The 27,796-nt window shown below is 40.3% G+C and overlaps 1 long non-coding RNA gene across 1 annotated transcript; it reads left to right on the top strand.

The window, feature by feature from the left end:
- The first annotated feature begins 23,919 nt into the window (after positions 1-23,919).
- On the top strand, positions 23,920-27,409 carry LOC117502031. The gene is made up of 3 exons (XR_004558164.1): positions 23,920-24,066; positions 24,819-24,822; positions 27,397-27,409. It is a non-coding gene; the product is annotated as an uncharacterized LOC117502031 (long non-coding RNA).
- Positions 27,410-27,796: the final 387 nt, after the last annotated feature.

The following is a 27,796-nucleotide window of genomic DNA, read 5'->3' as shown; positions in this document are numbered from 1 at the left end:
CCTGGTTTCTAATGTGACCGTCAAAATGAGGAATACAATGATTTGGTTTTTGGTAAGGGGCAGAATCTTGCATAAAAGAACCGGGTAAAAATAACACTATAGATTCTCTCCCTTCATACAAATGTCCATTTATTATTGTTATGTGATGCTGCTGTACACTAACTATACAGCTACTGTGGCGTACTCACTTCCGTGTATTGACAATTGTCATATTAGCTAGCCAGTGTATAAGCTGTTCGAAAAACTGATATAATTTGCAGCAAGTTATTCAACAATAACAGATAGTATGAGTATGCTTCCTTTTGTTTTTTGCTTTTATTTGCTGGCTAGCAGTCAAGCTAACTAGCTTAGCATCTGGAGAGTTTCTGAAAAAACTCATCAAAAGAGGAAAACAGTAAAGGAATATTGCTAAAATATAATTCTTATCATATCATTTTAGGCTCCTTTTCTTCCTTGCAAATGCCATATTTTCCTCTATATTATTTAAACATGTGATAATCATTTCTTCAATATCTGTATGTGATGCTTTCTAATTAAAACACAAGTCAGCACTCAAAAAGTTATCTTGAAAACACTTTTATCAATTTCATGGTTGATTTATTTTTTTAAAATTAATTCAGTATTGTCTAATACCTTCAACTATTTTTTTCTGATGTTATTAGACTTTAGATTGAGACTGCAGCCCTATAGGTGGAAATATGTAGAAATAATGTCCTGCAGTACATCTATAAATATCCATTACTGCCACAAGTACGGCTGTACCTGTAAATACAGAACACACTCTAGCTCTGAGCCACAGTGACATTTCCACAGACACACTATTAGAACATTTTTATTAACCCTACACATCGACCAAATCTATCTTTAAACAAGCTCAGCATCCTCTCTTGCCCAAGGCCACGTTTCTTCTCGACAGTCTGGGACCTATTTCAGCGCAGGAATGGCAGTAAAACTTTTATGATATAACTGGAGTCAAACAAATAAATGTTGAGAAAAAGTTATTCATGTCAATGTTTTCATTTAATATTCCAAGAGGTTATTGTAATTTGAGACTGTTATGGTTCTGGGCAAATACTTAAATTTAATATTACAGTTAAAATGTTGATGAAAAGGAAATTGGAAAATGTGTAATAATTTAATAATGTGTAATAATAAAACTGTATAGCCTTTTTTGTGGGACTTAATGTACAACTTCACATATAAGACATACATTCAATGAGCTATTATATACACTTTAAAATTGTATAATTGACTTGTAATTTATTATAATGAAGACACAGTCCTGCACTTTGTCTTCTGTCTCATATAATCAAAAATAACCCTAATTTTCCTGTTGTAGATAATCTGTAATAAATATCTGTATGAACAGCTGGTACCAGAAAAATGATGCCGTCAAGGTTAGAGGTCAACCCAGTTGGAACCAGAGAGGCACGGAGACGCAGCCTGGATCTTCATTAGTCACAACACAGGAAGAGCTAATGGACATTAGTGTGTAATTAGTCAGTGAGTTCTTTGAGGTTAAAATACGTCAAGACACAATTATCAACAAAAGAGATTGATGACCTAAAGGGGCACATTACCTTTTAAACAATCAAAAATGTGTAGTACTGTTTGTAGCCAAAAGTACCCTACACACACTGAAGTGATGCGTCACGTCTCTTTTGACTTTTTCCCTTGTAACGCTTTATTTGTAAGTGTAAGAGGGTTATTTAATTAATATCTTCTTTGACATTCATAGATCCTGATTACTTAGCTTTGTTTCTGTTTGGCCTCCAATACAGAACCTGATCACTCATCTCTGATCACTGATCTATGACCCTGATGGCTAAACTTTGATTATGATTGTTAATCCTAATTATTTGTCTTTTATCACTCAACACTAATTTGGCCAAGGAGGTTATGTTTTCATTGCTGTCTGACTGTATTGCTTTTATTCTGTCATCAACATCAAAGGAATCTGGGTCCAAGGTGGATTTTGAACTGTGATACAGATTGGGGGAACTCATCAGAATCCTGAATTCGGGATCAAAAGAATCAGAATCAAAGATCACACCTTAAATGCAAAATTAGGATCAAAGGAAAGAGAATCAAAGATAAAACCTGAAAGATCAAAGGGAAGATCAACCCCTTGATATGCATCCAAATTCAACATACTATTTCTTGACCCAAGACGTAGCTCTTCACAACAATCCATTGTGATCTGTTAATGGACTTTTGGGATGTGCTATTCTCAAAAAAGAAAACTAGCAAATAAACAAATCTGCAAACAAAACAGACATGAAGAAGAAGAATTTACTGTATACGGCACTTGCAGTCAGAGAAGACCAAAGTACTCTCCACAATTCAGAACATTGAAAACACACAGCAAAAACTGATATCTAAGAGAGTAAAAAAAAGACTTGTTTGAAGAAAATTCAACTTAATTTTTTTTTAAATAAAAAAATAATCTTGTCAAGCATTTTTACATACGTAAGAAAAAATGTCTCATTTTGGGAAAATATATCTCATTTTTCTTAAGTTTTTCCAGCTAATATCAAAGCTGTATTTAACCAGTAACAAGGAAAGTCAATGGATTTCAAATAATCCAAGCAAAGGAATAACATTGTTTTCCTTATTTTAAGACAGGCTAATCTTAAAATAAGACTTCTGTCTAGTTTTAAAGCACATTTTGATTATTCTGTGCCTAGACATTTTGCTAGTTTTGAGAATTCTAACCAAGTAAATGCTTCTTACCCCACTGGCAGATATTTTTTTTTTTGTTTGTTTGTTTGTTTATACAAGACAATTTGGCTAGATTTCAGATTATTTGTCTTATTTTGAAAGGGACAGTTTTTGCAATGTATAAAAAATAAAAATCTAAAGATCATAAGAACATATCAAATGGGGTCATTTAAGATCAAAGTATTTAAATTAGTATATGTTTAGTCTGTCTGTATAAATGTACATGTAATAGTTGGTCTTTTACCACTCTTATGGGCCAAATGCTAGAAAGAAAGAAAGAAAGAAAGAAAGAAAGAAAGAAAGAAAGAAAGAAAGAAAGAAAGAAAGAGAAACTGGAACTGCAAAACACAAAAGTCAGTTTCTAGAATTTCATCTCCTTTATTCTTCATGAAATCTTAGGAAATGAATTGATTGTATATACAATCCAGATTCTTTACATTCTCACCCATGTTTAGGATTCTACCACAAACAGGTTTGGCCGTCCAACTCAACATCCACGTTGCAATGATTTACAAGCTGTTTCAGGCTTTATTGCTAAAAATACAGATCTTGAAGGCGCACACTGCTGGAAAATGGGCCAGAGCAAACACAGTAACTTGCCTTTTCCCAAGGCGCCACCATGACTTATGTTTACAGCTTAAGCTGAAGTCACAGAGAGGTCGCGATCTGTGACCAGCTGCGGGTCACAACCCCAGTGACCTGTCTACAAGTCCTCCATTTGCATGTTATTATTCAGGTCTGCAGACAGGCGATGAGCATCAGGTTACAGTCAAATGTCTATTCTTCAAGGCAGTGAAGCGAGCGAGACAGACCGCGGCGTGATACATATCGGCAGAAGCCATCTATGAACCAAAAGCCACAGGTTTATTAAACCCTCATATAGGAGAAGAACAGGCATATGACAGAAAGTACAAGGAAATGAGAGAACAATGCGGTGAAAAAATGACAGGGACACCCAACAGAGACGCTGTCAGAACTGAGACTTATCGGTTCAAATCAGTGCCGTCAGCCTCCTGGCTAAGCTGACCGCGGGACCTGCAAGCTAATTTATAGATTGGTTCAGCTTTTCTGTGACTGCCTGGATCCTTTTTCCTCCATTATAAAAATCCTCTGGGAAAGGAACAGTTGTGACTGGAAAGTTATTAGCCCATTCTTTTATTTCCACCTGGATTTTAACCCGCTCAGTTTACAGAGTGCTGCTTCTCACCATACGCTGTATATATACAGACTTAAGAGTGGTTTGAAACTCATCTGCGGCGGGTCCAGACAGCGCTGTCTTGCCAGTGTCTGAATCCCACCTAATATGTATATGTCACCAACATGAGCGAGCAAGGCTCTTCAGCGTCATTTAGGTCCTTCAGACTTTTTTTGAGTAAATGCTTCAGGAGAGCATTAGCATGACTAAAGCCTTTCAGCTTCTGGGGGGGCTCCACCACCTGGACCCCCCAATTACATCCCTTGTAAACCCCTGCCACTTTAAGCATTTTTTAATGTAGATGTAAATTAATATTCAAAGTGGTCAGCTAGTTGAGAGTCGGGCTGTACAATATGGCCAAATTATCATATCTCAATATTGTCATATCAATTAGGGAATAACCCTGTTGTGTGTGATGATTTGCAGAGTTCATGCTGGTTATATGGTCTCAAATTGAGCTTCAAAAAGGAGTTTATTTGCGACCGTATAATAGCATGAACGTTCGCAAATCATCAGACACAACAGGGTTATTCCCATTCTAATCCAATTCCATCATATGCACGGTTTATGTTTCTGTAGGTAATTCAGTCAGCGAGGCTTACCTTTGAGCCAAGTCAGGGTGTGGAGTAATCCATCAAACGTGAAAATCCATCACATCCATCAAATCAGAATCTACATCAATACTTTTCTATGGCCGCTTAAATTCACCCATTTCGGTGGCGGCATCTGTACGTGACTTTCTCTCTCTCTCGGCTAACAGCGCTAACAGCTAGCAGCACGCACTGCCAAAGTTCTGTTGAATTGTGCATCTTGTCACATAAATTGACAGTTCCGCATCCCGACAATATTGCACACGTGTGCGCATTCGCAGTTGCGCGGAGGACAGGAATGACATTCGACAATGACATCTCGTCAGAACACCGGTCAGGGCGTGGACTAATACATCCAAATGTAAAACGGTTGAATATTTTGCCACCGTTACCCCGTTATTATAAGGTCTGAAATCTCACATGCTAAACCAATCAAATTTGCAGAAAAAAATGTATTTGGATTAGAACATGATATACAATATGACTATGATTTCAAAGTGCAGCAGCAGTGAAAATTAAACATTCTTAAATAAAACGGTAATAATTCCACACTCATTTTGCACTCATCATAAGGTTAGGATACTGTACCCTCCAGAAGTATTGGAACACTTTGAATTTCACACATTTTCACTTGTTTCTGCCATTTCAAATACAAGAAATACAAAAAATATAAAGAATAAAAATTCCTAAAATTATCTTCCTCAAACTCAAACTGAAAGCAAATCTCTAAAACTTGATAATAGCTGTAAATAATCAGTTTTATTGCCAGTTTTCTTTAGACAAGTCAGGGGATGGAAACATGAACATTTCCAAGTCACTGAATATGTCTTGAACTTTATTTCCATCAAATATGAAGAAATACAAAAGTTTCTTTCACCAAAACATCAAATCTAGGCTTTCATCTCAAATGTACTTTCTGTCAAATTGTAGCTGAACTACTACCAGGTCTTCTTTTTAAGAAAATCCTCCTCTACAACACTTCATCAGGAAGCTGGATTTTATATTTTTAATTAATTTATATCAAGTTGTAATGATTTGCATTCAGTTTGAGTTTAAGGAAGATAACTTTAGAGATTTATTTATCTGAAGTTACTCAGACAGCAAAATGAATAAGTTATTAGAAAATAAGTCCTTCAGAGAACAAAACTAAGAGGTTACACAGTTTTTATACAGAACAGAGGAGGAGTAGGCTAATTTACCTGTATTTCTTACAGCCTGAGTGTCTTCATGTTCTGTCTTATGAATCAACAGCTGCCTGCTCATTTAAAATCACTGGAGAAACACGTATATATAAGACAACCTGAATTAAAGGACAAATGCCACTTTTGCCACAACGTGGATCTCGTTTCTGGCATAAAATATGGTCATTTCGCTCAAATCTGAATCAAACATTTTTCTTCTACTAAGGTGGATTAGAACTTTTGTGGTACACAGCACCAACTACTGCACAGGAGGAACCTATCGGTCAATATGTGTGTCACTGATTTCAAAATGCAGCTCTTTTCAACCAGACGTGCGGTGCCATGACATGTCAATCATCTGTGTCCAATCAGATTTCAGGGGAGTCCAGTGCAACCCCGGCCTCCGCTCTAGCTCTACCCATGCAAGGAAGTGTTCAACATTTAACATTTCCTGTTTCACTGTGGACTCAAAATTTGGCACTTCCTGTTTCAGTGTCAACTTGCCACTGAGTTCCCACAAGATTCCACGAGATCTCATCTGTGAATCCAGGAAATCACTGTGGACTCAAAATTTGGCACTTCCTTTTTGGGACTCCCTGTACCATGAGCGATCTGTGCGCCGCTGCGCATCACTTCACTCATATAAATAGGTAACGAGGTGTAAGCATGACTGCCCTGACCTGGCCAGGATAAATGAAGCCCAAACAAATTCCCTCGCTGCTACCAAATAAGCAGAGGCTAACAGGCTAATGTTTGTTTGATTAACACATAATTTTGTGGACTGTGCAGTGGTGCTTAAAACCGGTAGCTAGGAGTGGGTATTAAAACCTATGACTGGCATATGACACTAACAGTAAATTTAACACCACCAAGCTATCTATCTGCCAATTATTGCTAATGGTGCTAACATGCAAATTAAATTATTCAAAAAATTTTGCTCAGTGAAAAATCTGTAGCACCAACTTCTTTGATGTTCCATCAGTACAGTTAACCACACATCAAGCCATATTGTCCCAAACAAACACAGTCGAGTCTACAACAGCTGGCGGCCATGCCTAGAAGCTAGCTGCCTTTAACCAAGCACACACTAGTACTCACTCAAAGTGACTGTGGCCGCAATTATTGATAACTTCTTAGATTAAAAGAGCTTTAACCCCTTCTAATCCTGTATAAGCCATTGATGGGAAATGTCACTTTTTATTTGTGAGATACTGACAAGCCAAAATGAGGAGGGTGGTAAGGGGTTAAACTAAAATGTTATATAAAAATTTGAGCCCAGTCTTGTGCTTTTATTCATGCACCCGTCACGAAATGAGACACATTTTCATGTGTTTTTTTTTTATTTTACCATTTCTAACCCCCTTTCTTCCCCTAACCCCATAACTCCCCATGAGCTTGGATTGAAAAGTTCACTCCTAGTACAGCTGTCATAGATTAGAGAACCTGCAAACATGTTTTATTTATTTATTTGGTTTGTTTGTTTGTTGTTGTTTTTTTCCTGTGGTAAAGTTGGTGACTCACATTTGGAGGTAGCCTCAAGAAGCCATTCAAGGAAATGCACATATGGGCACTTCCATGATGACATAATTTTTCAGCACTCAAGGTTATAACTGCTATATGTCAATGCCCAAGAAACCACAATTGAAAATATAAAGTTATCTCTTATTAATCAGGTTATTAATGTTATGTGTCGGACGCAGCTCGGAGAACCGACCAGCGTTTGAAGGACCCAGTATGAAATAAGCAGAGCACGGTACAAAGGCTAACTGAATTTAATACATAACAGTGATAATACAAAAGGTGCGGCCTGGCATGGTGCGCTCCCAGCAGCGCTAACGGTCCGGAGCCAGAAGCTGTTTCGGACCCAAGGACCCCGCCGACACCCCCCAGGTGGCCGCAACAACCGAGTCTGTGAAAGAAGGAACCATTATGTGAGTCCACACTCTACACACAGAACACTTAAAGGTGTACAAACAGCAAACACTTCCTGGCTTGATTGCTGATCAGCTTCCAACCTGCAGGCATGGAACATCCAGTTCACAAAACTCCACCGCAGTGGAAGCTGATACATGACTAACAAACAGCTCAGTACAATAAGGTGTGAGGGACACCACATTTACTGACTGTATAAATGTTAGTCACAAAATCCAACGTACCTCAGGAAGTGTGCTGACGAGCGTGAGACCTCACCCCCTCCTCTTTCACAGACTGTGCATCAAACCTGGACGTTTCTCAGCATCCGCTGTTGATGAGATGGCTCCCGAGACGACGATCTCACCCGTCTGGTCACAAGGTCGAGTCTCTGGCAAATACACACTGTGCACTCCAGTCTTAAATGCCAACATGCTCCAATCCATCCAGATGCACCTCAGCTGTGAGTCCTGACGAGTCGCAGGTGATCAGGGTGAGGTCCTGACAGCCTCAGCAACACAGCCACTCAGTCCCAAATGCACGCCACCTGGGAGGAAAACAAACAGACAAACAAACCGGCAGCCAGGCCCCCCCCAGCCATATAACAGTACCCCACCCTCACGGGAAGCCTCCCGGCGACCACACACACCTGGCCCAGGAGAAACACCCCCCTCCAGGGACCATGGCTGGAAACCGCGTCTGCGTTCGTCCTCCAACAGACTGGTTGAACTGGCTGCATCTTTGCCCTTGTTTGACAGTCTCAGCACAGGTGTGGCCAGGAGTTCCTACACCTGTGCGGTCAGCCTTTAACCAAACGTGTGATTAGTCATAACACAAAACAACCAAAACACCCCCCCCCCCCCCCCCCCCCCCGCCCCAGGGGACCGTCCCATCAAACCCCAGGGAAGGGGAGAAAAGAAAAACAACCCACATGTAAACTCACAAACAAAAATGCCAAAATACCCCCCCTCCTCCCCCCTAAACGACACGCAGGGACCAACACCCCCCAGAGGGCCACCCGCCAGCTCCAGGAGTGATAACCACGGCCGAGGTCCCTCTGGGATCCACCGTCACCCACGGGGACTACCAGCGCCCCCCAGAGGACCACTCGTCAACCCCAGGAGACGCCTCCCCTCACGACCAATGGACCCAGCCCCGGCCGTCCACGGCTAGATGGACCCAACGCCTTTTCCCCCCCAGAGGACACCACAGTCAAACCCTGAGGGCGGAAACTGGGGGAGGGAAAACAAAAAAAACCCCAAACCCCCCCCCCCTCCCCTCCCGGGTGCAGAGGCCACCTGGGAAACGCCCAGCACAACCTAACTGCACCCCTCCAGCAATGCCGACACTACGGCACACCCGGCTGGAGTCAGAGGAGAAGAGAGGGCACAACAAAAAACAAAGAGAAAAAAACAACCCAAATACCACCCCATCACCCCCCAGGGGACCGCTCCATCTAACCCTGGGGATGTGAAACAAAAAGAAACAAAAGAAAAAAAAAAACAGACCAACACACAGTTGTTTGGGTCCCCGTTTTTCTTTTTTTTTTTTTTTTTTTTGTTCTTGGTTAGCAAAGGCTACAGGGTCACACCCCCAGACAAATAGTGGACAACAAAAAAGAAAAGCCCACACAAAAACCAACTCAAAAAACACCCACACAAAATGAACTAACACAAAACAAATCAGTGAGTTATACCGTCAAGCTCAACCAAATGGAACACACCTGTTCCTACTCCAGAGCTTGACGGTACCGTGATTCAGTCACCACAAGGGGGAACCAGAGTGCTAAAAATGAAAAAAACCCCTTGGGCGACAGAAAAAAACAAACGAGCTGCTTTTGTGTGCGCAGCTGAGTGCAACACACAACCAAAATGTGCTCAACTAAATAACGCCGGAGCTGATACAACAGACGCAGTAGTTACCTTTCTCCGGGGAAACGGGGCTATGACTGTAACACAGGAAGCCCAGCGACCCGTGCTAACAGAGCTCCGCCGTGCGCGTGAACCCATTACAAACGCACTCTTGCAGCTCCCGTTGACACCTCCCATCCGGTCGGAGTGTGACGCGAAGCCGTCGCCAGTCACACTCCACCACGATCCACGGATGAGGCACAACACAGGAACACGGCTGCAAGAGAGCACAAATTAGTATCCAGTAATGGGTCTCAAACACGCACCTTCCGGGCGGAGAGCCCCGCAACTGATCCGGATAACCACTGAACGTCTGCTGCCGCCTTCCCAGCGCGTTACCGTCTCTGCTAACGCTGGGTCCGTGATGTTTGGCCAGAGACTACTGTTATGTGTCGGACGCAGCTCGGAGAACCGACCAGCGTTTGAAGGACCCAGTATGAAATAAGCAGAGCACGGTACAAAGGCTAACTGAATTTAATACATAACAGTGATAATACAAAAGATGCGGCCTGGCGTGGTGCGCTCCCAGCAGCGCTAACGGTCCGGAGCCAGAAGCTGTTTCGGACCCAAGGACCCCGCCGACACCCCCCAGGTGGCCGCAACAACCGAGTCTGTGAAAGAAGGAACCATTATGTGAGTCCACACTCTACACACAGAACACTTAAAGGTGTACAAACAGCAAACACTTCCTGGCTTGATTGCTGATCAGCTTCCAACCTGCAGGCATGGAACATCCAGTTCACAAAACTCCACCGCAGTGGAAGCTGATACATGACTAACAAACAGCTCAATATAATAAGGTGTGAGGGACACCACATTTACTGACTGTATAAATGTTAGTCACAAAATCCAACGTACCTCAGGAAGTGTGCTGACGAGCGTGAGACCTCACCCCCTCCTCTTTCACAGACCGTGCATCAAACCTGGACGTTTCTCAGCATCCGCTGCTGATGAGATGGCTCCCAAGACGACGATCTCACCCGTCTGGTCACAAGGTCGAGTCTCTGGCAAATACACACTGTGCACTCCAGTCTTAAATGCCAACATGCTCCAATCCATCCAGATGCACCTCAGCTGTGAGTCCTGACGAGTCGCAGGTGATCAGGGTGAGGTCCTGACAGCCTCAGCAACACAGCCACTCAGTCCCAAATGCACGCCACCTGGGAGGAAAACAAACAGACAAACAAACCGGCAGCCAGGCCCCCCCCAGCCATATAACAATTAAGTTATCTCTATTAAGCAAAAGATGCCAGAACAGACTGAATAAACTGGTCAAAAGGGCAACGTCTGTTGTTGACTCCAAGCTTGCCAACCTGGAAGAGGTGGTTAAAGATAGAATGCTGGTTAAACTGCTGGCAATTAAGGACATTTCCTCCCCCCTCCATAAGACACTGGACAATCTTAAGAACAGCTTCAACAACAGACTCATTCAACCTTGCTGCCTAAGGGAACGGGACAGGAGATCGTTCCTGCCCAGTGGCATCAGACTCTTTAATATATCTGCCTCTGTTAGACCTGTGGTCTCTGAACTAGACTAAAAAGCCTATACTATTTACTATTTATCTGTTGCACTCCACCTAACAATACCATGTAACCATACGTAACAATACCACCATTGCACCTTAATTAACACACACTTTTAAACTATGACATTGGATCCACTGCACTTCTGTGTGTTTCTACGCCAGTTCTTCTTATTTGTTTTATTTTTATTTATACCTTTTTAAGGTACCTGGCTGCTATGACAACTGAAATTTCCCTGCAGGGATGAATAAAGATAGCTAGCTAGCTAGCTGTCTAGCTAGCTAGCTAGCTATCACATGAAAATCCATGCAGCTCGTAATGTTTTGAGTGGTCCTGGGCATTTCTAATACTGCGTCCCCTGTGTTTAGTGCATTCTAACAGCTCCCAAGCTGTAGATTTAGATGCAACTAAATGAATATTCACCATCCAAACATTGAAGTAGTTTATGAATAATACTGGCTGTATACAAAGCCACATCCTGACTCACTGGTATTTGTCATACTCCCCCAAAGCGCCTTGCAGTGCACAGGGTGCGCTCTCTGTCTCTCCCTATCTGCCTATAGGGCATATTTTGAAGACAACGTCTTCACAAAGAAAGATTTAAACACTGTTTACTGTCCTGGCAGACTGCCCAAACTCCTGGATGACTTCAGGCGATGGAATTTAAAAATGCCACGATGAAAAGCGAAGAGGAAATGAGGAATTAATGTCACATAGCTAATAAGGATAAGAAAGCTGAAATGTGGAGACAATGGGGGAAGGCCCCAAACTGAAATGTTTGTAGTAGCTGACCACAGAGATCCTGTAATTTCCACCACAGCTCCTTTTCCTTCCTTTGGAGAATTACATTCCTTTCTATTAAATTCCTTTTATGATGGGTGTAAGATCGACACATTCTCACTCCCAAAATCTCACATATTCATGGTTGGTCAGTGCCCCTTTGTATCACTATGTGACGAGTTAGGTAGCACCTCTGCATCATGACATGCGGGGACAGACTTTTTTGACACAGCGTCATTTCTCTCTGACAACACACTTCTGCATCATCAGAGAAGATTCATGTGTATTTAGGTTATGGTTATGCTCATAGTTATGTTTAGGGGCTACCCAAAGAAAAAATGTTTTTGCATCAAACTGGGACAAATTGGGAGTGAGAATATGGATTATTTACATATTTAAATAGTTTATCCAATGGCAAAATCCCATAATCCCTTGTAGATTTGGGGCTCTGATGGACAGATGATGTTACATTTCCACTTGCAACACAGAGAGCTGCATTCTGCAGAACAATTTTCCCAGTTTCAAGACATATGTGCAGTAGGGGGAGCTGGATTTGAGCGGGATTTGTTGAGATTTGAATGCAAATGTGGATAGAATCCGGCTCGCTCAGGGATCATGATGCCGAATTTCCTCACTTGTTTGTACGGTGCAGAGAGGACCTCAAACAACTCTGCAGTGCATTTTCATCAAGAGAACTTGCCAGGCATTCTGATGTCCAGAATAAAAAGATTAAAAAGCCCACAGCCGTGTGGTCTTTTCTTCAGTTAAGCCTGATCTTGGCTAAATGGAGCATGGCAACATGCAATTGTCCTCTTTCCACTTGTGCAGAATTCACTCACTGCACCTGAGCTTTGGCCAGTCAGAAGCCCAGTCTGAAGCATAGGACAGCCGCAGGACATGAAGGCATGAGTATCGTAAAAGCAAAATATAATGCAATGCTAAAATACCCTTGGCCGTATGAGCATTGTGTTCTTTATAATTTGCAGTTGTTTAATTAATTATTAACATAATTGTCTTACATACAATTTGACATGTTCACTAAAGCCCCTCTATCAATCAGTCAATCAAAAACAATATTTACTTTTTAACAGCGTCTGCAGGAAGCCTTACCTGTGAGCATATATGAGCTTTGACAAGAGCAGAAGCTGTGCAAATCAAGGAATATTTGTAGATCACCTGTGGACTTGCAGGTATTAATGAGACAAATTTACCTTTATGGAAAGTTAGCTTTGAGTTAGAGGAAGTTAGCATGCATGCCAACATCTGTGAATTGTCTTGTAATTCAGCTGAGAAGTGTTATCAGGTTGCAAAAGCAGCATTTTCAGTTTTAGAAGTGTTTGTTTCTCGCTAGCTTTTACATAATATATGAGAAATGAAGTTAGCAGCTAGTGACACCAGGAAGTGACATCACCATGCTAACAATCGCAAAATCATACCATAAAATTAGGCACAGAATGTGACATTTTAACCTCTTAAAATAAGTCAAGGTTACCATTCTTTGAACTTGTCCAAGGTCGTTGTCCCAAGAATGTTCCCTGTCAATTTGAAGACTGTGGCAGTAACAGGACTGGACTTATGCTGAGCACAGAGAGACGGATAGCTGGACGGATGGACAAAAAGCTGTCGCAATACCCAATGGCCATATTTGATGGCCTCAGCTAAAAACAAGTAGAGAACAATATGGTAAACAAACTTGCAACCACCGGGAAAGCACTCAGCCTGATGTCCGCTCTAAGATTTGAGCATGCACAAAACTTTCAGATGGACTTGGTGGACATCAGCTGACGAGGAGCACAATTAACAAATAGGACAATATGTGTTTTTGCAAGACAAAAACACATATCCAAAATTCAGATCAGTTCCTCATATGTTTCCTTGATCTATCATGGCGTGACAGGCATTTAAGGTTGACAAGAAAGACGTTACTTGTCTTGAAGGGGGCAGCGCTCTCCTTTGATCCCACCTTTAAGCTTGTTTGTGAGCCAAAAATCGATTCTTCTAATATGCGCTCCTCAAGTAACACTGGAGTGTCACCCAGTTAGTGTTTAACCTTGCAGTTATAGCATAATATCTTTGTGTCTGCTTCACATTGAGTACACATGAACGGCTACACTATTCAGTCTGTAATGTGGCTGCAGAATTATTCAAACACTGAAAGCTGGAATAATGTTGAAATTGTTCATATATGAGAACAATTTCTTAAATGTCAACTTTCGCCTCAAAGTATGCAGCAACACATTCATTACTTTATTTTCTCATAAAAATCATTTTTTTCTCTGTTTACTTTGATCTATCCATCTCTCGCCTGCCCTCGCAGTGATGCTATCCTTTAGTTTGTTGCCTTTTGTTTTCCCTCTATCAGCTTTGCTCCCATCTCTGCACATGCACACTTGACACAAAATATTAATAACTCTGTCAAAACACGATGCTTAATTTTACCTCGGCTTCATTATGGCCGCATGAACATCTGCACTTCCACATGCAAATATGCACGACCCCCCCCCCCCCCCCCAACACATCCTGCACAGCTCCAGAAAGATATATACAGGATATCGAGATGCCCAAACACACACTAAGTGGAAACAGTCTCCTGCTTATGTTATCACATCCGTGCATATTTTGCACATAAACACTGCCATCTCACAGCACTATACTCCTTTTCAGATTTCCAAATATCCACATATGTCACATTCTTACTGAGTTATGCAGTGCACTAGAGGCGTGAATGCGCTTCCATACAGCAGGAGCTACGGGCAGAAGTGGTTCCATAACAGTATGCATTTAGCCTTGAGTGAGCTGATGAGCCTACGTGTTTCCTTCCTGAATGTGTGTGTGTGTGTGTGTGTGTGTGTGTGTGTGTGTGTGTGTGTGTGTGTGTGTGTGTGTGTGTGTGTGTGTGTGTGTGTTGTCTCTAGGTACAGCCAGAGGTCCCTTGCAGCCTCATTAAATGTGGCGCACCATTGCTGGAACTACAAAACTGCACAGATTCAGGGTGAGGTGGTAAGAGCTGGCTAAAATTTCACATCTGTTAACATATAGTGCAGAAAGAGCTTAAACACAGCAATGGTGATGAAAAACAAACACAAGCTCATCCAGTCGGGGTGAGCATGATGCATCTGGATTTACACACACATAATTCCCACGTGGGATGACGGATACATCTCACCTTGTGTATGAAAGAAGGAACCAATCCCCCCCCCCCCCCCCCCCCAATTTCCATTGTATGGTTTTCTGAAGGGTGTATAAAGCCATATTCAATGGTAAACAACTTGATAACGATTTTATCATATACCTATAAATGATAACTGTTGTATGGTTTTCTGAAGGGTGTATAAAGCCATATTCAATGGTAAACAACTTGATAACGATTTTATCATATACCTATAAATGATAACTGTTGTATGGTTTTCTGAAGGGTGTATAAAGCCATATTCAATGGTAAACAACTTGATAACGATTTTATCATATACCTATAAATGATAAATGTTGTATGGTTTTCTGAAGGGTGTATAAAGCCATATTCATTGGTAAACAACTTGATAACGATTTTATCATATACCTATAAATGATAACTGTTGTATGGTTTTCTGAAGGGTGTATAAAGCCATATTCAATGGTAAACAACTTGATAACGATTTTATCATCTACCTATAAATGATAAATGTTGTATGGTTTTCTGAAGGGTGTATAAAGCCATATTCATTGGTAAACAACTTGATAACGATTTTATCATATACCTATAAATGATAACTGTTGTATGGTTTTCTGAAGGGTGTATAAAGCCATATTCAATGGTAAACAACTTGATAACGATTTTATCATATACCTATAAATGATAAATGTTGTATGGTTTTCTGAAGGGTGTATAAAGCCATATTCAATGGTAAACAACTTGATAACGATTTTATCATATACCTATAAATGATAAATGTTGTATGGTTTTCTGAAGGGTGTATAAAGCCATATTCATTGGTAAAACAACTTGACAACAATTTTATCATATACCTATAAATGATAAATGTTGTATGGTTTTCTGAAGGGTGTATAAAGCCATATTCAATGGTAAACAACTTGATAATGATTTTATCATATACCTATAAATGATAAATGTTGTATGGTTTTCTGAAGGGTGTATAAAGCCATATTCAATGGTAAACAACTTATAATGATTTTATCATATACCTATAAATGATAAATGTTGTATGGTTTTCTGAAGGGTGTATAAAGCCATATTCAATGGTAAACAACTTGACAAGGATTTTATCATATACCTATAAATGATAAATGTTGTATGGTTTTCTGAAGGGTGTATAAAGCCATATTCAATGGTAAACAACTTGATAACGATTTTATCATATACCTATAAATGATAAATGTTGTATGGTTTTCTGAAGGGTGTATAAAGCCATATTCATTGGTAAACAACTTGATAACGATTTTATCATATACCTATAAATGATAAATGTTGTATGGTTTTCTGAAGGGTGTATAAAGCCATATTCATTGGTAAACAACTTGATAACAATTTTATCATATACCTATAAATGATAAATGTTGTATGGTTTTCTGAAGGGTGTATAAAGCCATATTCATTGGTAAACAACTTGATAACGATTTTATCATATACCTATAAATGATAAATGTTGTATGGTTTTCTGAAGGGTGTATAAAGCCATATTCATTGGTAAACAACTTGATAACGATTTTATCATCTACCTATAAATGATAAATGTTGTATGGTTTTCTGAAGGGTGTATAAGGCCATATTCAATGGTAAACAACTTGATAACGATTTTATCATATATCTATAAATGATAAATGTTGTATGGTTTTCTGAAGGGTGTATAAGGCCATATTCATTGGTGAACAACTTGATAACGATTTTATCATATATCTATAAATGATAAATGTTGTATGGTTTTCTGTAGGGTGTATAAAGCCATATTCATTGGTGAACAACTTGATAACGATTTTATCATATACAGTGGTCCCTCATTTATCGCGGGAGTTACGTTCTAAAAATAACCCGCGATAGGCGAAATCCGCGAAGCAGTCAGCGTTATTTTTTGCAATTATTATAGATGTTTTAAGGCTGTAAAACCCCTCACTACACACTTTATACACTTCTGTCAAACAGGCATTAACATTCTCTCCTGTGTAAACACTCAAAGTTCAAACCTTAGTAGAAAAAAAATAGAGCATTATGATGGCTTTTAGAACTAACGAATTTAAGTTTAACATGTAAGAAATTATTAATAGTGACTCACCAGTATTTCACAGTTCCTCTGACTGCGCCTCTTCGTCTTGGCGCCTCTCCGCTGTCCGGATTGGCTGATTACTCGGGTGGTATGAAAAATATTACCCGTCCGCGAAAAGGGTGTATTGCTATTTATTCTTTAGTGTTTTATCCAATCATATTGGCATATCATTTATAGGTATATGATAATATTTGGGATTTACTGAATTACACTGAATGGATCACAAGAGATTTTAAAAGCTATGACATTTAAATTCTAGCAGGATTCTAGGAGGAACACTCACAAGACCAATGCTCCACCAGGTCAGCCAAAGGGCATTCCCTGCTAGCCAAGCTAGTAAGAACCACTTTCAACTTGGATTTTGCCTTACTACATAGGTAACCCTTCGTTTGACATAAAGTCATTCCAGCAGTATCCAGTAATCCTCTGAAGATATGAAAACAATAAAAAATTAGTTATTTTAATCATAATATCCCAGAACCAACAAATAGCTGCTTTCTGATATTACCCAACATTTATCACAGTTTTCAACATACCCGCTGAGCACTGCAGTGTGGACATGCATTTGTTTACCAAATACTCCCTCATAGCCTTTAAAAAGAAAAAAAGAAAATGCACTGAAACTGAGCCTGGATTTCAACACAAAGCGATGATGTCACAAAGAAATTGAAAAACAAGCTCTGACAATTTGAGTCTGGATGCTTTTAGAAATACTGGTAAGGAGGAAATGAGTTCATACATTTTTCTTCTCCCTTAACAGCTTCGATCCCAACACTTTCTTCTTATGTTCTTTTCCTGCTTGGCTCAGTTAAAAATGTTTTGTATGTCACTATCACTTTGCGTCCCAGTTTTCTTTAGCACTCCTTTCATCCTGGCTGCTCTCTTCATCTCTGCTTCCCCAGCTGGTGCACATCAGTGGAAGTTCATATTTCATGTACGGGTGTGGAGACTGCCACTCGGGTGCTACTTGTTGGGAGCATCTGACAAAATAAAGCCGCAGCCGTGGATGTCAGTAGCTTGTTATGTCTGATGCGGCAGAGTAAAAAGCTCACAAAGGGCAACTGACACTGCAGTAACAAAAGTATGACTGGCATAGCTGAACCTCTGACAAGTCTGCCTTATTAGGAGAGAGGCAGAAACTTTGTTTTCCTCAGAGAGATTCGGCTACATCACCATTTCCAGGTTCATCACAGCACTCAGTAGCTGTCTGTAGTAAGTTATGTACAGTGGTATGCAAATGGTTCTTGACTGGCAATCAGTACTTCTCAAGCACCTTAGATACCTTAACTGGTTCACGTTCAACACATCAAATGGAAGTGGTTGACCTAGATTCATATTTAGGAGTTCATTTGGTGAAACCGAGCAGAAACATGAATTTATTAGACTTTTTGAAGTGCAATCAAAGTACATGCAAGTGCAAGTACAGAGGCTGCACTCAAGGTAACCTGACCATTACGTTTTGAAACTGTGATATAATGAGGTCCCATGTAGCATAGCAAATGATGTCTACTTACGAGGTCTGTGAGAAAAGTATCCGACCTTATTATTTTTAAAAAAAACATATGGATTTGAATCACGTGTGATTACATCAGCCAAGCTTGAACCCTCGTGGGCATGCGAGAGTTTTTTCACGCCTGTCGGTGACGTCATTCGCCTGTGAGCACGCCTTGTGGAAGGAGTGGTCCAACCCCCTCGTCGGAATTCCTTTGAGAAGTTGCTGAGAGACTGGTGCTGTGCTTGATCAAAATTTTTTCAAAAACTGTGAGGCACATCCAAGTGGACACCATTCGAGAAATTCAGCTGTTTTCGGTGAAAATTTTAACGGCTGATGAGAGATTTTGGATTGTTTCTATCGCTGTAAGGACTTCCCACAGAGCGGGACGTTGCGCAGCGCTCCAAGGCGACGTCATCATCCTGTTTCAAGCTGAAAACCTCCAAATTTAAGCCTCTGTTGACCCAGGACATCGTGAGAGAACAGAGAACTTTCAGAAGAGCTCGGAATCAGCAGTTTATCTGGACATTCCACTGTTAAAGGAGATTTTTTTAATGAAAGACGTGCGGACGGATTGGTGCGTTGGCTTCAGCTTGAAACAGGATGAGGACGTCGCCTCGGAGCGCTGCGCGATGTCCCGCTCCGTGGGAAGTCCTTACAGCGATAGAAACAATCCAAAATCCCGTTAAAATTTACACCGAAAACCAGCTGAATTTCTCAAATGGTCTCCACTCGGATGTGCCTCACAGTTCTTGAAACAATTTTGATCAAGCACAGCGCCAGTCTCTCAACAACTTCTCAGACAATGAAAATCCGACGAGTGGGCTGGACCACTCCTTCCACAAGGTGTGCTCACAGGCGAATGACGTCACCGACAGGCGTGAAAAAACTCTCGCATGCACACGAGGGTTCAAACTTGGCTGATGTAATCACATGTGATTCAAATCCATATAGTTTTTTTAAAAAATAAAACTGTTGGTTTCTTTTCTAATAGACCTCGTATATGGACACCAGAACAAAAAGGCTTTGAAACATTTGGGAACAGTATTTGCCATCAGTAATTTTCAGTATAGATGAAATGTTTTGGTGTTATTCCCACCCACATGTTCTATCTTGTTGATTAATTCCATTTTATTTTCCCTTTCTGATGTATATTATCATTCTGCGTTTGCCCACATAGTTGGCATCATGTATCTCCACCATTGTTGCCACAGTTACTTTGAAAAGTTACTTTATTAGTTACTTTTTACAGGTATTTTTTTAGTTACTTTATACAGTTACTTCATTAGCAGCTGCGGACAACTTGTCAGCACTAATAAAGTAACTAGTAATCTAACTTGGTTATTTTTAAGATTGAGTACTCAGAAATGTAACTAAAAGTTACTTAGCTGATTAATCAATCTTTAGAGTAACCAAGTTAGATTACTAGTACTTTATTAGCTACATTACTTATTAGTTACAAGTTGTCAGCAGCTGCTAATAAAGTAACTAGTAATCAGTGATGCCGGTAACGCGTTACTCTAATCTGACCACTTTTTTTAGTAACGAGTAATCTAACGCGTTAATCTTTCCAAATCAGTAATCAGATTAAAGTTACTTCTCCAAGTCACTGTGCGTTACTATTATTTTTGCATTATGGGTCGATAGCAGCATTAAACTTGGTCTGTGGGCAGGGGGTCAGGGTTCGACTGAACTACACACTTTAAGTGAGCTGTGAGCTTTTCATCTGCGTTTTTCTGCAACAGCTCGACTCGTCCACACCTCTTAAAGCACAGTGACAACAGCACACCTGCACTGAGCTTTACAAAGACATTTTTATGCTTTTTTTTCTCCGAGCCGCTCCATATCTGCTCGTTAAAAACAGCTGATCCTCCACGACGTGTCAACAACTAACACTATTTTCCACTCAAATGCACCTAAACTCTCTTTCTGAGGACCACATGATGTGAAAACGCAATAAAACTTTCTTACCTGTAAATCTGGTCATGTTTTCTGCATAAATACGAGGTCTATTAGATAAGAAACCGACACTTTTATTTATTTATTTTTTAATTATATGGATTTGAATGACGTGCAATTACACCAATCATGCTTGAACCTTCGTGTGCATGCGTGAGTTTTTTCACGCGTGTCGGTGACGTCATTTCCCTGTGGGCAGGCCTTGAGTGAGATGTGGTCCCGCCCTCTCGGCTGAATTCCTCTGTTTCACACGCTGCTCGAGACGGCGCGCGTTGCTTTATCAAATTTTTTTCTAGACCTGTGAGGAATATCCGAGTGGACACTATTCAAGAAATTAAGATGGTTTTCGGTGAAAAGTTTAACGGCTGATGAGAGATTATGGGGTGTTCCAACTTGCCCGTTAAGGTTTCCAACGGAGGTGTTTTTCCTGTCGCGACCCCCCGCGGTCGGGTCCAGCCCGACATGCGACTCTGCCTGCACATTCTTTCATTACAAAATGTCCGTTAACAATGGAATGTCCGAATAAACTCCTCATGCCGACTTCTTCTGAAAGTTCTCTGTTCTCTGACGACTTACTGGGTCAACAGAGTTTGAAATGTGGAAGTTTTCAACTTGAAACGGCGAGATGCTGCTGCCTCGAAGCACAGATCACCGTCAGGCACAGTGGGCCGTCCTTACGGCGACACTACCAGACCAAAATCTCTCATCAGCCGTTAACATTTTTACCGAAAACCAGCTGAATTTGTCCACTCAGTTGTGCCTTACAGTTTTGAAAAATTTTTATCAAACAAAGCAGCAGTCTCTGAGCCATTCCTAAACAATGAAAAAATCGACGAGAGGGTGGACGACTCCTCACTCAAAGACTGCCCACAGGCGAAAGACGTAACCGACAGGCGTGAAAAAACTCTCGCATGCTCACGAGGGTTCAAGCATGTCTGATGTAATCACACGTGATTCAAATCCATATGGTTTTTGAAAAAAAAATAAAAATAAGGTCGGATACTTTTCTAATAGACCTCGTAAATGTTATCCATTCTTTGTGCTCAAACGCCAAAGCAGGGGTGAAACCAGATGGAATGGGGGCGTGGGGCAAGGATGTGCCCCCCCCAACAACACCCCTAGATTAAAGGTCCAGTTTTGAAGCCTTTTTTTTACTACAACTACTAATACTACTTAAAATAATAATAATTTTGACAAGTAAAATGTTTAGAGAGAATTTAAATGTTAGAAAAATGTTAGAATGAATTTAATTGTTACATTTATAAACAATGTAGGTTAGAAATTGCACATTTTACTGTTACAGTGCTGTCAACAGTTAAATATGAGATCAAGAAAGAGGTCTTTATATTACTTTTTATAAAACAAGCATTTATTTTTCATTGAAGCCAAGAAAGGGTGACTATAAAGTGAGTTTTGGCAAAACAAGTATCATTGTCATGTTGAGGTGACAGAGGGTTGTTGTCGGCAGCTGGGGAAAGTAACTAAAAAGTAACTAGTAATCTAACTTAGTTACTTTTCCAACTGAGTAATCAGTAAAGTAACTAAGTTACTTTTTCAAGGAGTAACCAGTAATCAGTAATTGGATTACTTTTTCAAAGTAACTGTGGCAACACTGCTAGTAATTTAAATTGGTTATTTTTAAGAGTACTCAGAAAAGTAACTATTAGTTGTTTTACTGATGAGTTACGTTGCTGATTAATCCATCTTTAGAGTAACCAAGTTAAGTTACTAGTACCTTATTACTTACATTAATTATTAGTTAAAAGTTGTTGGCAGCTGCTAATAAAGTAACTAGTAATCTAACTTGGTTATTTTTTAAGACTGAGTACTCAGAAATGTAACTATTAGTTACTTTGCTGATTAATCAATCTTTAGAGTAACCAAGTTAGATTACTAGTACCTTATTAGTTGCATTACTTATGAGTTACAAGCTGTCAGCAACTGCTAATAAAGTAACTAGTAATCTAACTTGGTTATTTTTAAGATTGAGTACACAGAAAATGAACTATTAGTTATTTTGCTGATTAGTTACTTTGCTGATTACTCAATCTTTAGAATAACCAAGTTAGATTACTAGTTACCTTATTAGTTACATTACGTATTAGTTGCAAGTTGTTGGCAGCTGCTAATAAAGTAACTAGTAATCTAACTTGGTTATTTTTAAGATTGAGTACTCAAAACTATAACTATTAGGCCTAGTTACTTTGCTAATTAATTACTTTGTTGATTACTCAATCTTTAGAGTAATGACTGAGTGGATGCTTGTCATTTGATTGGTGGGTTGTATGTCATGTGACATAGATTAGTCATACCATTTGCTGTTGTGTTTCATTGATCATGCAATAGTTCTTTTTTAGCATGCAATTTTGGTGCTATATGAAATGTGCTATTGCATGCCCCAACCACCGTGCGCGCTCACACTACCAGGGGCATTGTTTAGCTAAACATGACAGCATTTGTTTTGCTGATGGACAACGATTTGAATGAGCTATTAATGGTGCTAATTCTTCTAACACACACAAAAAAAAAACAAATCCACTCCACTGTAAGCTGTCTGGAGGCATGAAGAGCTGTTAGGTTGAAAAGCTAAAAAGCTGACATGATTTTTCGCTGGACTGAGGAACTACACAAAGTTTTTTTTTTTTTTTTTTTTTTTTTGGAAGTACACAAATTCAGTGGCTGGCAATGTCGCAATTTTGGACTCCTATTTAAAGTTTGTGTTGGACTGCTCAGCACCAGTGGAAAAAATAAAATGTAAGTCCCCTTTCTGTTGTTTCTAAATTAATAAAATATCAAATGACAAGGATCTATTTTAGTCGTTATATAAAACAAATAATGAATGTTTGTTCATTCTTTCAATGGAGCGAATATTTAATTCGGTGAAAGCTGGAATGTACCATTCAACTTGGCTTTGCCTCGCTGAATGGAACATTCCAGCTTTCACCATGAAATATTTGTACCACTAAACTCATAAACATTCATTATTTGTATACAAGTTGTCGGCAACTGCTAATAAAGTACTGTATAAAGTAACTAATAAAATAACAAAAATAAGTAACTAATGAAGTAATTTTTCAAAATAACTGTGGCAACACATCTCCACCTGGTTGTCCTCTTAGGTTGTTAGTTGATTCTGAAGGTGGGCATTGGTGGGCGTATTGAACTACCATGGGTCTATATCTGGGGTGCGTAATCATGTGCCACGAAGGGCCAAGACAGTGCAGGTTTTCCTTGCTACCAATCACCTCAGCAGGTGATTTCATTGATGATCAGGTGTTTATGTTCAGCGGAGAAGGTCATCAGCAAACCCGCTGATGTGATTGGTTGCAAGGAAAGCCTACTGTCTTGGCCCTTGTTGCCCACCCCTGGTCTATATAGTTGTGTGCTTCAGGCTACCCGTCTGTGTCTTTGTGTAACGGAGGCCAGCAGGTGTCGCTGTGCAGATGTAGTTAGTAAGCCTCACTCCCAACAGCTCAAAAGGATTCTCTGGTTACAAGACCAGAGGCCTGGGTTTTGGCCTTCTGATTAGAGAGTCCGACTCCCATGTCGGAGATTGTGAGTTCGCGTCCCGAGGGGGAGCGAATGGGCGGAGTCATAACAACACAATGCAGAGTGCAGCCGCTACATTTGGACCAGACACTTCAAAGTACACCTTCCTAGTCCACCCAGCTATCAATGTGCACAAGCCTTGCCAGGAGAAGTAGCCTGCAATGGACAGGCACCACATCCAGGGGGTTGTTACAAGCTCTCATCTGTCCCAATGGGTCTCAGGGCTTATATAGATGGTGGTGTGCAAAGACAAAATTTGAGAAATTGTGTTATTGTTGAACAACTGTACTCACTGACCGTTGGTCATATGTTTTGGTGTGACACATAACGCAGTTTCAGGGGTAGCAATAAGGTCACTGCAAACAAAAACCGAGTTGATGACTAAAAAGCTAACACCACTTAGAAGGTGAGTGGCAACGCAGTGACAGAGCGTTCAAACACGCCCAAATAATCACCCACCCATAAACCCTCACAGCCACACATACGCTAGCTTAAATGCTTACACACACACACGGCAGGCTTGCACTTGACATACGGTGATAATGGCATGCAAGAGTGACTAATACTCCAAGTATTGCTGGCGAGAATAGGGGTTAGCCTGGGCATATGGAGCTCATCATTCACACATAGTGAGCTAGCGATAGCAGTGGAAGAAGATCTATGGTTTTCAATGAGGGCACGGGCTGCGGCCTCTGAGCGCCTGAGCACATTACGAGCAATCACTTACTCTAAATAAGCACACCAAGAGCCGAGTAAAGGAGAGGGGTTGAGAGAGAGAGAGAGATGAAAAACCGCAGATGGATGATCTGTAAGGGTGGTGAGGAAAGAAGTTTCACACCTTCGTTAGCGGCTGATGGCTCATCTGTGAGGATTCAAAATGAAACAGGTACCCTCTGATGAGACCGGAGAAACGCCGGGCCAATTTATTTGACATCGTCTCGGCTGAGTCACCAGCATTTTAAATTCCCCTTTTATCTTCACATCCATCCTTTCTACAAAAGGGCTGCATCACTCAGGAACCACCCACCACCCCCCGCCTCCACCCCCCGCCGCCACCCTAAATAAGATCAGCAAAGCAGATCACAGTCAGATGAGTGCAGGATGGGGAGCGATGAAATGATTAAAGGGAAAAAGAGGGGGAGAAGTGTTAGATCTATGAGCTGGTTAAGAAAGGTGCTGCTGTTACACGACGACCCGGCGAGGAATATTCAGGGCGACGCAGCCCCACCGCACAGCAGCTGCTCTGGCTTTGATTTTTGTAAGATTTAACAAATTCTCTGTAGGTGTGAGAGTTATTTAATGCTCATATAATCATGCAGTCACATTTAGGCTTCAGAAGAACGTTCACATGCAAGTATTTGGGATAGTCAAAATTAGTGCAGCATTTAAGAGAATATTTAGAGCGGAATCCTGCAAATGGTGATACAAGCATCAACGTTGGCAAAAATAATCCTTAGACATTCCTCTTTTGAAAAAACCCATTGGCCACTTGAATTTCAAGCGGCAGCCAGGTAGGGGTCAATTGAAGAATTACACAGGGGTCCAAATTTAATATGCTTAAATATGCTCCAATCATATTGAAAGCTATATCACATTATTTGCCTGATAATAAACATTCCAAAAAAAGTATAGTTTGGACTATCTATGACGGAATGTTCTGGAGTTATGGGGTAAAAACAATAGGAATCATTACAAAGGTCAGTTTCAGTTTGTGCAGGGGTCAAAAGTTAAAGTTGCTCCAGTTTGGGTAAAAAGTGATGCAAATTATTAGGGTTTAAAAAGGGATAGTTTGGACCATGTATCATGCCTAGTTATCATGTTACAGGATAACGTGTCTACATGTCATAGAAACCAACATTGCCTTTATTTTGGAGACCAAGCACTCAACACTGTTAAAACTATTCCTTTTATTAATTCTATTAGCTCAACCAATAATTTGCCTGAGTTTTTTTTTTTTTTTACCAAAATTAGAGCAACTTAAACTTTTGACTCCTGTACAAACTGATATTGACCTTTGTCAACATTCTTGCTGTTTTTACCCCATAACCCCATAACATTCAGTTATAGATAGTCCAAACTATACCTTTTTGGAATGTTTATGATCAGACAAGTAATGTGGTATAGTTTTCAATTTGATTGGAGCATTTTAAATTTTTACCCCTGTGTAAATTTTCAATTGACCCCTATCTGGCTGCCTATTGAAAATTCAATTGGCCACTTGTTTTTTTTTAAAGAGTAATGTGTAGCAAATGTGGTGCTGGTGCTTGTATCACCATTTGAAGGATTGTTTCAGTTATCTGTTGAACTAAATGTGCTGACACTCGGAATATCTGCAGAGTCAAAAGGTCATATTGAACTCATCATACATCGGTTGGTGGACCCATGTTCTCTCCATACACCTAATTTAATCACATTTTTCAAGCAATGCCACTGGTTCTGAAACTTGAAGTTAGTCAAGTTGTGCTACTGAGTGCTGTAGTATAAATGATGGACTGTTTCCTCCTCATCTCATTGGAATTCTGTGAGCACTAATCTAATAACACCAAATTGTTAATTTGTTCCAAACAAACTCTATGGCCTCAGGGCACACATAACATAGCAAATCACATTGAGACAGTGCACAAAAAATACTCTTTATATGTGTCACATACTACATGAGACACCAAATTTGAATTTGCAAACCAAACCCCAAGTTGTCACAGAAGCAGCATGAAAGGTTAAAATGGACAAATTGCATTATACATCTCTTTGTTCGGTGGCTTTTAAAATCCACCATACCCGTTGTTACAGCAGAATCACTGTCATCTGCAGCGGCAGATGGTTGATGATGTGACACGTGGTAATTTTGCAGTGTTGATGAGACTGGAAATGATTTAATTGAAAAACACACCAGCGTTTTAGTGGCCACAGTTTTCAAGATCTATGACCTGTAGTTCATGATGGTCCATTGGCACAAAAACTGCAGCGCCCACCATCTAGTCAAGACATTGCTGCAACACCATATCTACATTGTGCAAAAATACTGCCACAACCTCAGCTAGATCTGAGAAAAAGCCAGGAAAAATCACCATGAACTGTCACATGTAAATATGTAACATCGGTTGGCCATATATTTTTGCTGATACAAAAAGTTTTATTGTACAAAATCAATAACGCAGAGAAGCATTTTGTCTGTTGGAATAGTGTCATTATGTAGGTTGTCCATCAGAGGTTGCTCGGACAGCATAGTTTACATGCTGTTAAGCATGGCTGGGATCCCCATCAACCCTTGGTCACGTCAGTTAAAAGAAGCAGAGGCAAAGCAATCAGCTGCCATTCGTTTTCAGTCAGAGTGGGTGTTTACAGCGATAAGAGACAAACTGTGGTCATCATGCTGCCAGCTAGGCGTGGTCAAAATAGACAAGAGGTCTGTTTGATGAAAATGGACACTGTGACTGCCAAAGCGAGTGCCAAATGGTAGCTTGATATACATTGGTTGGTTGCTGGTTATATAGTTATTTAAAAAAAAGTTCATTTTTAAACTATAAAACATGAAGCCTCAGTTACTTTTCTTTGTTGTAAGGATTTGACTACAAAATATTAGGAATCATTGCCATTTTATGTATATATAATATATTTTTAGAATTTTTATTCCATAATATCAGCAATATCACCCCCCAAAAAAAAAATCCATATCGGCCGGGTTCTATCACAAATACATTACAATACTAGTACAACATACCATGA

Source organism: Thalassophryne amazonica, chromosome 20 (genome assembly GCF_902500255.1).
Source record: "Thalassophryne amazonica chromosome 20, fThaAma1.1, whole genome shotgun sequence".
Classification (NCBI taxonomy): domain Eukaryota; kingdom Metazoa; phylum Chordata; class Actinopteri; order Batrachoidiformes; family Batrachoididae; genus Thalassophryne; species Thalassophryne amazonica.
This window is presented reverse-complemented; position numbering and strand designations above follow the sequence as displayed.